Genomic DNA, 13,814 nt, shown 5'->3' on the forward strand with positions numbered 1-13,814 from the left:
TACATACAGTATCAGTGGGTAACTGGCAAATGGGGGCTGTTTGCAGTTTAAATTAGGGAGGTGTTAAAGCAATGGCGGTGTTCATGAATATAGCTGCTAAAAAATAGAGAACCATTCACACAAACCCAATACCTGTATTTTGGTTAAAGGCTAGGTCTTTAGGTGGGTTTTGTTTGTCCATGTTGTTGACCCCCTTGCCCTTTCAGATATACCAACAGATAATATAAAGAAGCAGGCTGGTATATTAATGGGATTTTGATCTGTGTATGACAGGGACAATACAGTGGGCGTTGGGCCACCATGAGCCACCAGAACAGCTTCAGTGCACCTTGGCATAGATTCTACAAGTGTCTGGTACTCTAATGGAGGGACCGTTCTTCCATGACAAATTCCATAGTTTGGTGTTTTGTTGATGGTGGTGGAAAACGCTGTCTCAGGTGCCACTCCAGAATCTCCCATAGGTGTTCAATTTGGTTGAGATCTGGTGACTGAGACACACACACCCTTTAAACCCCCGATGCTCCTTTGAGACCCCTGTTTCAAAGTCACTGAGATCTTTTGGTAGCCAAAATAATGCTTATTTAACTCAGTGTGGAAGCACCTGCTTTCAATATACTTAGTGTCCCTCATTTACTAAGTGTTCCCCTACTATTCTCATAGAATACTGGTGCTTGCTGTTATAGTTACATTTCAGATGTGATATGAAATTGAAACAATGTTTCTTTTGACAATACAAGAGTTTGTCACAAACGTTCAGGATCTCGTGATTACGTCATTCTCTTGTTGTACCAAGACTACCCTCCACCCCATATAATTAGGAATGTCAATACTTAGAATAGTAATGTAAATAGATCTCTACGCTCCTCCCCTCCCCCCGCCCCAGTTGTCACTAATTACCACAACCACAAAGTCAAAATAGGTATCCTAAAAATTCATATTTTTGTTTTTGCTTTTTGGTATTGTTGTAAGGTTAGGGTTATAGGCATAAGGTAAGCAGTGTGGTTAGGGTTAAAATCAGATTTGAAAGAAGATAATTTTAAGAAATAGGCTGGGTTTAGCTATATGAATTGGGCGGCAGGTAGCCTAGTGGTTAGAGCATTGGATTAGTAACCGTAAAGGTTGCAAGATCGAATCCCTGAGCTGACAAGGTAAAAATCTGTCGTTCTTCCTCTGAACAAGACAATTAAACCACTGTTCCTAGGTCATTGAAAATAAGAATTTGTTCTTAATAATATAGGGGGTGCTGTTTCAACATTAGCATTTATCGTCTCCAAATTAAACTGCCTCATACTCAATTCTTGCTCGTACAATATGCATATTATAGTTATTATTGGATAGAAAACACTCTCTAGTTTCTATAGCCGTTTGAATTATGTCTCTGAGTGAAACAGAACTCATTCTACAGCACTTTTCCTGATATGGAGTGAGATTTCAGACATTTTGGCCTCTGGTCCCAGGTCAGTTTTAAAGTCCCTGTAAATCCTATGAGGATACAAACACTGCCCATGCCTTCCTCTAGATGTCAGTAAGAGGTGACAATTTGAATGGAGTCGATTGCGCAATCAGGGCCAGTATAAAACAGAAAAGACCGGATCTACCGTTCTTTTCCTGCTGCGCCTCACGCAAGATGGACGTCAGACTCTCTCTCTTTCCAAGCGTTGGTTTAGCCACTTATATATCGCCGGTCATGTTTTTACTCGTTATAGGTGTTAAAAACATCATACGGTAGTTAATTTTAACCGTTTTATAGCAATTTATATCCGTTTAGTGCGATTTTGAGGCATTGCTTTGTGATGCACATTGAAGCACCGGGCACGTTTCGGGGTCCCGGTCGAACGTTAGTGGGCATTTCGACGGACAAGAGGACAGCTTTCGACCAAAAGAAGAGTAGACCCAAGAAAGGATACATTGCCCAAGATACTGATGGAAGAACAGCTCACAGTAAGAACTATTTATGATGATAAATCGTTGTTCTGTCGAAAAATGTTATACGCATATTCCGCCATTTTTTTTGGTATAGCTTCGCTTGGCGAACCCTGTATTGCACAGTAAGGATATTTTTAGAAATGTAATTCAGCGATTGCATTAAGAACTAATTTGTCTTTCGATTGCTGTCCACCCTATATTTTTTAGTCAAGTTTACGATTAGTTATTCATTACGCCAGATCACTGTCCAAAATGGAGCCCGACATTTTCAGGCTAGTTTTGCTAGTATTGTCATGTTATAACCACGTTTTTTTGTGGCTAAATATGCACATTTTCGAACAAACTCTATATGTATGTTGTAATATGATGTTACAGGGGTGTCATCGGAAGAATTCTGAGAAGGTTAGTGAAAAAATTAATACATTTTGGCGATGATTACGTTATCTCTCTCTTTGGCTTGTATCAATGCTCGGGTAACGTTTGCACATGTGGTATGCTAATATAACGATTTATTGTGTTTTCGCTGTAAAACACTTAGAACATCTGAAATATTGTCTGAATTCACAAGATCTGTGTCTTTCCAATGCTATGCTTTGTCTATTTTTAAGAAATGTTTTATGATGAGTAAATTGGTAATACACGTTGCTCTCTGTATTTATTCTAGTCGAGTTGTGATGGTGGGTGCAATTGTAAACTATGATTTCTACCTGAAATATGCACATTTTTCTAACAAAAACTATCCTATACAATAAATATGTTATCAGACTGTCATCTGATGAGGTTTTTTCTTGGTTAGTGGCTATCAATATCTTTATTTGGCCGAATTGGTGATAGCTACTGGTGGAGAGAAAAAATGGTGGACAAAGAAAATGGTGTCTTTTGCTAACGTGGTTAGCTAATAGATTTACATATTGTGTCTTCCCTGTAAAACATTTTAAAAATCAGAAATGATTGCTGGATTCACAAGAAGTGGATCTTTCATCTGGTATCTTGGACTTGTGATTGAATGATATTTAGATGCTACTATTTACTTGTGACACTATGCTAGCTATGCTATTCAGCTTTTTTACTGGTGGGGGGTGGGGGGTGCTCCCGGATCCGGGTTTCTGACTCGTTAGAAGTTAACTCTCTTGCCTAGTTAAATAAAGGGATGGTGCAGGAGTTTTCACTTTTTATTGTGTCAGTTTGGAAAACTGTTCTCCTTAACTTGTCTTTTTTCCTGATAGGAGCTGTTTTCTTGCCTTTTCCATGCATGGGACCTAGGAGAAGCGAACGGAGAAGGTAGGTGTTGTATGATTCTGCCTGCAGTCCGTCCATCCACTTTCCATTCCTACTACCACGTACTGCATTGCCAGCGAGAAGTGAATGAAAGAGCACGGCCCCAGGTCTTGGCAAATGATAAGTGGTACGTGAGGTTGAACAGAAATGTGATCAGCGGGTAGGGTAAGGTATAGCGGATTACCAATGGTTTGCAATGTCATAAACCGGGTGGCGAGGAAGTGGTGGGTGATTACTTCATCATTCAAACTGTCTGTGTGTGCCTATTTAATCTGTATAAACTTGAAATTGAATGGAACTAAATAGCAGCGTGGAGAGAGAGACAGAGAGAGAGGAGTAGTGAGAGAGGAGTAGTGAGAGAGGAGTAGTGAGAGAGGAGTAGTGAGAGAGGAGTAGGGAGAGAGAGAGAGAGAGAGAGAGTGAGACAGACAGAGAGGAGAGAGTAGTTAGAGAGTGGAGAGAGAGAGAATTTTATTGAATTGAGAGAGAGAGAGAACTATTCATTCCTTCATCTGAGTCATCGGCAGTTCTCACTGTGAACCTATGCATCATCGTCACGTTCTCTAGGGCCATGTGTGTGTGTGCGTATGTGTCACGTGTGCGTACCAACAGCTGCTGTGTTTTTACATGCAATCGTGGCTGCATGACATATGTATGTGTAGTCTCTGTGTGCCTGAATGTGTTTCCAGTCTCATCAGATATTTTCACTATAGATGTTTTTCAGAGCTGATCTGATTAGTAAAAAAAAAGATCAGAATTGGGCTGCCTGTGTAAACTCAGCCTTTGCGTCATTGTCTATGAGTGTTGTCGTAGTGCTGTCTTAGTACATGTTTTAAAGTGCTACAACTCCTATGCCTTCCCAGTGTAACTGGGTTAGAGCAGGCACTGTAGTGTTGTTGTGTAACTGGGTTAGAGCAGGCACTGTAGTGTTGTTGTGTAACTGGGTTAGAGCAGGCACTGTAGTGTTGTTGTGTAACTGGGTTAGAGCAGGTACTGTAGTGTTGTTGTGTAACTGGGTTAGAGCAGGCACTGTAGTGTTGTTGTGTAACTGGGTTAGAGCAGACACTGTTGTGTTGTTGTGTAACTGGGTTAGAGCAGGCACTGTAGTATTGTTGTGTAACTGGGTTAGAGCAGACACTGTAGTATTGTTGTGTAACTGGGTTAGAGCAGGCACTGTAGTATTGTTGTGTAACTGGGTTAGAGCAGGCACTGTAGTGTTGTTGTGTAACTGGGTTATAGCAGGCACTGTAGTGTTGTGTAACTGGGTTAGAGCAGGCACTGTAGTGTTGTTGTGTAACTGGGTTAGAGCAGGCACTGTAGTGTTGTTGTGTAACTGGGTTAGAGCAGGCACTGTAGTGTTGTTGTGTAACTGGGTTAGAGCAGGCACTGTAGTGTTGTTGTGTAACTGGGTTAGAGCAGGCACTGTCGTGTTGTTGTGTACCTGGGTTAGAGCAGGCACTGTAGTGTTGTTGTGTAACTGGGTTAGAGCAGGCCCTGTAGTGTTGTTGTGTAACTGGGTTAGAGCAGGCACCGTCGTGTTGTTGTGTAACTGGGTTAGAGCAGACACTGTAGTATTGTTGTGTAACACACACAGACACATACACACACATACAGAGCACACACACACAGAGAGACAGAGAGAGAGAGAGAGAGAGAGAGAGAGAGAGAGAGACTAAAACACACTCTTACCACTAAAACCAACACTCTAAACACTAAAGCACACACTCTAAACAATAAAACACACTCTAAACACTAAAGCACACACTCTAACCACTAAAACACACACTCTAACCACTAAAACACACACTCTAACCACTAAAACACACACTCTAACCACTAAAACACACACTCTAACCACTAAAACACACACTCTAACCACTAAAACACACACTCTAAACACACACTCTAAACACTAAAACACACACTCTAACGACTACAACACACACACACTCTAACCACTAAAACACACACACACACTCTAACCACTAAAACACACACACACTCTAACCACTAAAACACACACTCTAAACACACACTCTAACCACTAAAACACACACATTCTAACCACTAAAACAGACGCTCTAAACACACGCTCTAACCACTAAAACACACACTCGAACCACTAAAACACACACTCTAACCACTAAAACACACACTCTAAACACTAAAACACTCGCTCTAACCACTAAAACACACACTCGAACCACTAAAACACACACTCTAAACTCTAAAACACACACTCTAACCACTAAAACACACACTCTAAACACTAAAACACACACTCTAACCACTAAAACACACATTCTAAACACTAAAACACACACTCTAACCTCTAAAACACACACTCTAACCACTAAAACACACACTCTAAACTCTAAAACACACACTCTAACCACTAAAACACAAACTAAAACACACACTCTAACCACTAAAACACACACACTTCTAACCACTAAAACACACACACTTCTAACCACTAAAACACACACTCTAACCACTAAAACACACACACTAACCATTACAACACACACTCTAACCACTAAAACACACACTCTAACCACTAAAACACACACTCTAACCACTAAAACACACACTCTAACCACTAAAACACACACTCTAACCACTAAAACACACACTCTAACCACTAAAACACACACTCTAACCACTAAAACACACACTCTAACCACTAAAACACACTTCTAACCACTAAAACACACACACTTCTAACCACTAAAACACACACACTTCTAACCACTAAAACACACACACTTCTAACCACTAAAACACACACACTTCTAACCACTAAAACACACACACTTCTAACCACTAAAACACACACACTTCTAACCACTAAAACACACACACTTCTAACCACTAAAACACACACACTTCTAACCACTAAAAAACACACACTCTAACCACTAAAACACACACACTCTAACCACTAAAACACACACACTCTAACCACTAAAACACACACACTCTAACCACTAAAACACACACACTCTAACCACTAAAACACACACACTCTAACCACTAAAACACACACACTCTAACCACTAAAACACACACACTCTAACCACTAAAACACACACACTCTAACCACTAAAACACACACACTCTAACCACTAAAACACACACACTCTAACCACTAAAACACACACACTCTAACCACTAAAACACACACACTCTAACCACTAAAACACACACACTCTAACCACTAAAACACACACACTCTAACCACTAAAACACACACACTCTAACCACTAAAACACACACACTCTAACCACTAAAACACACACTCTAACCACTAAAACACACACACTCTAACCACTAAAACACACACACTCTAACCACTAAAACACACACACTATAACCACTAAAACACACACTCTAACCACTAAAACACACACTCTAACCACTAAAACATACACTCTAACCACTGAACCACACACTCTAACCACTGAACCACACACTCTAACCACTAAAACACACACTCTAAAATACACACTCTAAAACACACTCTAACCACTAAAACACACACTCTAACCACTAAAACACACACTCTAACCACTAAAACACACACTCTAACCACTAAAACACACACTCTAACCACTAAAACACACACTCTAACCACTAAAACACAAACTAAAACACACACTCTAACCACTAAAACACACACACTTCTAACCACTAAAACACACACACTTCTAACCACTAAAACACACACACTTCTAACCACTAAAAAACACACACTCTAACCACTAAAACACACACTCTAACCACTAAAACACACACTCTAACCACTAAAACACACTTCTAACCACTAAAACACACACACTTCTAACCACTAAAACACACACACTTCTAACCACTAAAACACACACACTTCTAACCACTAAAACACACACACTTCTAACCACTAAAACACACACACTTCTAACCACTAAAACACACACACTTCTAACCACTAAAACACACACACTTCTAACCACTAAAACACACACACTCTAACCACTAAAACACACACACTCTAACCACTAAAACACACACACTCTAACCACTAAAACACACACACTCTAACCACTAAAACACACACACTCTAACCACTAAAACACACACACTCTAACCACTAAAACACACACACTCTAACCACTAAAACACACACACTCTAACCACTAAAACACACACACTCTAACCACTAAAACACACACACTCTAACCACTAAAACACACACACTCTAACCACTAAAACACACACTCTAACCACTAAAACACACACACTCTAACCACTAAAACACACACACTCTAACCACTAAAACACACACACTATAACCACTAAAACACACACTCTAACCACTAAAACACACACTCTAACCACTAAAACATACACTCTAACCACTGAACCACACACTCTAACCACTGAACCACACACTCTAACCACTAAAACACACACTCTAAAATACACACTCTAAAACACACTCTAACCACTAAAACACACACTCTAACCACTAAAACACACACTCTAACCACTAAAACACACACTCTAACCACTAAAACACACACTCTAACCACTAAAACACACACACTCTAACCACTAAAACACACACACTCTAACCACTAAAACACACACACTCTAACCACTAAAACACACACTCTAAAATACACACTCTAAAACACACTCTAACCACTAAAACACACACTCTAACCACTAAAACACACACTCTAACCACTAAAATTCACTCAAACCACTAAAACACACTTCTAACCACTAAAACACACACACTTCTAACCACTAAAACACACACACTTCTAACCACTAAAACACACACACTTCTAACCACTAAAACACACACACTTCTAACCACTAAAACACACACACTTCTAACCACTAAAACACACACACTTCTAACCACTAAAACACACACACTTCTAACCACTAAAACACACACACTTCTAACCACTAAAAAACACACACTCTAACCACTAAAACACACACACTCTAACCACTAAAACACACACACTCTAACCACTAAAACACACACACTCTAACCACTAAAACACACACACTCTAACCACTAAAACACACACACTCTAACCACTAAAACACACACACTCTAACCACTAAAACACACACACTCTAACCACTAAAACACACACACTCTAACCACTAAAACACACACACTCTAACCACTAAAACACACACACTCTAACCACTAAAACACACACACTCTAACCACTAAAACACACACACTCTAACCACTAAAACACACACACTCTAACCACTAAAACACACACACTCTAACCACTAAAACACACACACTCTAACCACTAAAACACACACACTCTAACCACTAAAACACACACTCTAACCACTAAAACACACACACTCTAACCACTAAAACACACACACTCTAACCACTAAAACACACACACTATAACCACTAAAACACACACTCTAACCACTAAAACACACACTCTAACCACTAAAACATACACTCTAACCACTGAACCACACACTCTAACCACTGAACCACACACTCTAACCACTAAAACACACACTCTAAAATACACACTCTAAAACACACTCTAACCACTAAAACACACACTCTAACCACTAAAACACACACTCTAACCACTAAAACACACACTCTAACCACTAAAACACACACTCTAACCACTAAAACACACACTCTAACCACTAAAACACAAACTAAAACACACACTCTAACCACTAAAACACACACACTTCTAACCACTAAAACACACACACTTCTAACCACTAAAACACACACACTTCTAACCACTAAAAAACACACACTCTAACCACTAAAACACACACTCTAACCACTAAAACACACACTCTAACCACTAAAACACACTTCTAACCACTAAAACACACACACTTCTAACCACTAAAACACACACACTTCTAACCACTAAAACACACACACTTCTAACCACTAAAACACACACACTTCTAACCACTAAAACACACACACTTCTAACCACTAAAACACACACACTTCTAACCACTAAAACACACACACTTCTAACCACTAAAACACACACACTCTAACCACTAAAACACACACACTCTAACCACTAAAACACACACACTCTAACCACTAAAACACACACACTCTAACCACTAAAACACACACACTCTAACCACTAAAACACACACACTCTAACCACTAAAACACACACACTCTAACCACTAAAACACACACACTCTAACCACTAAAACACACACACTCTAACCACTAAAACACACACACTCTAACCACTAAAACACACACACTCTAACCACTAAAACACACACTCTAACCACTAAAACACACACACTCTAACCACTAAAACACACACACTCTAACCACTAAAACACACACACTATAACCACTAAAACACACACTCTAACCACTAAAACACACACTCTAACCACTAAAACATACACTCTAACCACTGAACCACACACTCTAACCACTGAACCACACACTCTAACCACTAAAACACACACTCTAAAATACACACTCTAAAACACACTCTAACCACTAAAACACACACTCTAACCACTAAAACACACACTCTAACCACTAAAACACACACTCTAACCACTAAAACACACACTCTAACCACTAAAACACACACACTCTAACCACTAAAACACACACACTCTAACCACTAAAACACACACACTCTAACCACTAAAACACACACTCTAAAATACACACTCTAAAACACACTCTAACCACTAAAACACACACTCTAACCACTAAAACACACACTCTAACCACTAAAATTCACTCAAACCACTAAAACACACACTCTAAAACACACTCTAACCACTAAAACACACACTCTAAAACACACACTCTAATCACTAAAACACACACTCTAATCACTAAAACACACTCTAAAACACACTCTAACCACTAAAACACACACTTTAACCACTAAAACACACACTCTAACCACTAAAACACACACTCTAAAATACACACTCTAAAACACACTCTAACCACTAAAACACACTCTAACCACTAAAACACACACTCTAACCACTAAAACACACACTCTAACCACTAAAACACACACTCTAACACACACTAAAACACACACTCTAAAAACTAAAACACACACTCTAAAACACACACTCTAACCACTAAAACACACACTCTAAAACACACACTCTAACCACTAAAACACTAAGCCTATGACTGTACATGTTTCTGTATCTGCATGCTTCTAATATGACTAACCCACTAACAAGTGTTTGGTTCTATGTGTAGCACTGGACAGAGAGTTGTCCCATTCCTAAAGGTGCAGATGTGTTAGAGGAATTCCTCATAGAGCTGTCACTAGCCACACAGAGCAACCTGGTTAAACCTTTGATAACAAATAGCAGAAGAATTGTTGGTCCAATTTGGCGTGTGCAAGGACCTCAAAGTGGGATTAGTCTTTTTATTGATCATAGTTAATGATCATGCTTATTGAACATGCTAATTGATCAAGTTCATCAATCCCATGTATTAATCATGTTAATATTGATGATGGTTGTTGAATGTTGATGGTATTGCCCTGTGGTCTGTTGGCCGCACAACACTGTTATGAAATGGTTCAAATGCAGGAGTGGGGGGGACAAGTTGAGATGGGATGGGAAGGACAGGGCAACTGTTGAATGTTGATGGTATTGCTCTGCAGTGCATATATATAGTAATATATAGTATAGTAATAGTGACCAGCAACAGGATAAATAGATACTAATGGTAATATATACATGTAAACAGGAGTAATAGTGACCAGTAACAGGATAAATAGATACTAATGGTAATATATACATGTAAACAGGAATAATAGTGACCAGTAACAGGATAAATAGATACTAATGGTAGTATATACACATGTAAACAGGAGTAATAGTGACCAGTAGCAGGCTAAATAGATACTAATGGTAATATATACATGTAAACAGGAGTAATAGTGACCAGTAACAGGATAAATAGATAGATACTAATGGTAATATATACATGTAAACAGGAGTAATAGTGACCAGTAACAGGATAAATAGATACTAATGGTAATATATACATGTAAACAGGAGTAATAGTGACCAGTAACAGGATAAATAGATACTAATGGTAATATATACATGTAAACAGGAGTAATAGTGACCAGTAGCAGGATAAATAGATACTAATGGTAATATATACATGTACACAGGAGTAAGAGTGACCAGTAACAGGATAAATAGATACTAATGGTAATATATACATGTAAACAGGAGTAATAGTGACCATTAACAGGATAAATAGATACTAATGGTAATATATACATGTAAACAGGAGTAATAGTGACCAGTAACAGGATAAATAGATACTAATGGTAATATATACATGTACACAGGAGTAATAGTGACCAGTAACAGGATAAATAGATACTAATGGTAATATATACATGTACACAGGAGTAATAGTGACCAGTAACAGGATAAATAGATACTAATGGTAATATATACATGTAAACAGGAGTAATAGTGACCAGTAACAGGATAAATAGATACTAATAGTAATATATACATGTACACGGGAGTTATAGTGACCAGTAGCAGGATAAATAGCTAATAATAGTTATGGCAGTCAATAATCAATGAACTGCAGCATAGTGATATGGTGTTATAAAGCCCTAGCGCATAGTGTTATAAAGCCCTAGCGTCAATCTAATGGACTTGTTTTGCATGGGCTGCGTCTCAATGCACCACATCCGCCGATGTCAACCTTCCACGTCTGCAGTGGAAAGTGGCAGCGCTACAGCCCTGTTTTTCAGACCAGGAGACACCCCGAAAATCGGTCTTCTCACAAACGTCTGTAGCGTCCCAAATAATGTGACCAATCTATGGAAAGATGAGGTTCTCACAAACATGATGGTGTTCTCCGATTTATTCTACAACTCCCACAAGTGTCACGGGACTCGTCTGAAGGTAACCCGTTACCGGTTCTGTTCATAAGCCCCACGGGACTCGTCTGAAGTAGGTGCCACCGATGTGCCAACTTCTGTCTGTAGCGACTGAACCGTTTGGGCTACAGACTAACACTCTATGGAAAGATGCGACTCTCACGGACACAATACTCTTCTCCGATTTGTTCTACACCTCCCACGAGTGTCACGAGACTCGTCTGAAGGTAACCCGGTACTGGTTAAAAAAATGTATGGATGTAGTTTTTTGGGGTTAAAAATGTGTCTATTTTTGGGTGGGAATTCCTGAGCTTTATTATATTTCCTGATGATCCTCGGATCAATTTAATGTATAACTCAGTCAGGTTCTCAATTTACTGTTGCGAGTTAGAAATGTAGAATGTAAAAGGTGCAATTTTTTAGTTTTGTTCTGCATCAGCAGTTTTTTGTTCATAGCAGTTACTGATAGTCAGTCAGCTACAATTTTTTAGATTGCTAAATCAGATTAGAGGCCAGCTATGTAAACTTCTTATCATGGTCAAATTACTGGCCAGGGGGCCCCTGTTGATTTAGTTAGTCAGTCTCACTGAGATGTCATATTAAAAACTGCAAACATTTCTCCACCCTATGTAGAATTCCATGACATTTTCTGAAAACAGCTCATTTTCCCATCAAAGTTGCCCATCTCTATCCTAGGTATAGGACAGACAAGTCAAAACTTTATAATACATTTTTTGAATGTCTGTTTTGCCATTTATGAATGTGTTATACAATGCGTTTCTATGGGCTATAGCATTAAAGGCCAAATTCAATATTTCATCAAATATTTCTCCCCCGGGTTTAGACTTTTAAGGGTTTTAATTAACCTTTCTGAACCACCCATCCCGGATCCGGGATATTTGTCATCAGAAACACTGACTAGCGTAGCCTAGCGCGAACGTTATATAATAAAATATAATTTCATGAAATCACAAGTGCAATATTGCAAAACACAGTTTAGCCTTTTGTTAATCCATCTGTCGTCTCAGATTTTGAAATTATGCTTTACAGCGCAAGCAATACTTGCATTTGTGTAAATTTATCGATCGCTCGACAAAACAATAAGAACACTTAGCGTCAGGTAACTTGGTCACGAAAATCAGAAAAGCAATCAAATTAATCGTTTACCTTTGATGATCTTCAGATGGTTTCACTCACGAGACTCCCAGTTAGACAGCAAATGTTCCTTTTGTTCCATAAAGATATTTTTTATATCCAAATACCTCCGCTTGTTTGCTGTGTTATGCCCAGGAATCCACCGGAAAAAGCGTTCGCGACAACGCCGGAAAAAATTCCAAATTATATCCATAATGTCCACAGAAACATGTCAAGCGTTGTTTATGATCCAACTTCAGGGTATTTTTCAAATATCTATTCGATAATATATCAACCAGGACAGTTGGCTTTTCACTAGGACCGAGAGAAACAATGGCTGCCTTTCACTTTTGCGCAAAAATCACTCAGAGAGCCCCCACCTATCCACTTACGCAATGTGCCCTTTCACGCTCATTCTTCAAAATAAAAGCCTGAAACTATGTCTAAAGGCTGTTGACACCTTAGGGAAGACATAGAAAAAGAAGTCTTATTGATATCCCTTTATATGGGCAATAGAAATGC

Source organism: Salvelinus alpinus, chromosome 7, assembly GCF_045679555.1.
Source record: "Salvelinus alpinus chromosome 7, SLU_Salpinus.1, whole genome shotgun sequence".
NCBI lineage: Eukaryota > Metazoa > Chordata > Actinopteri > Salmoniformes > Salmonidae > Salvelinus > Salvelinus alpinus.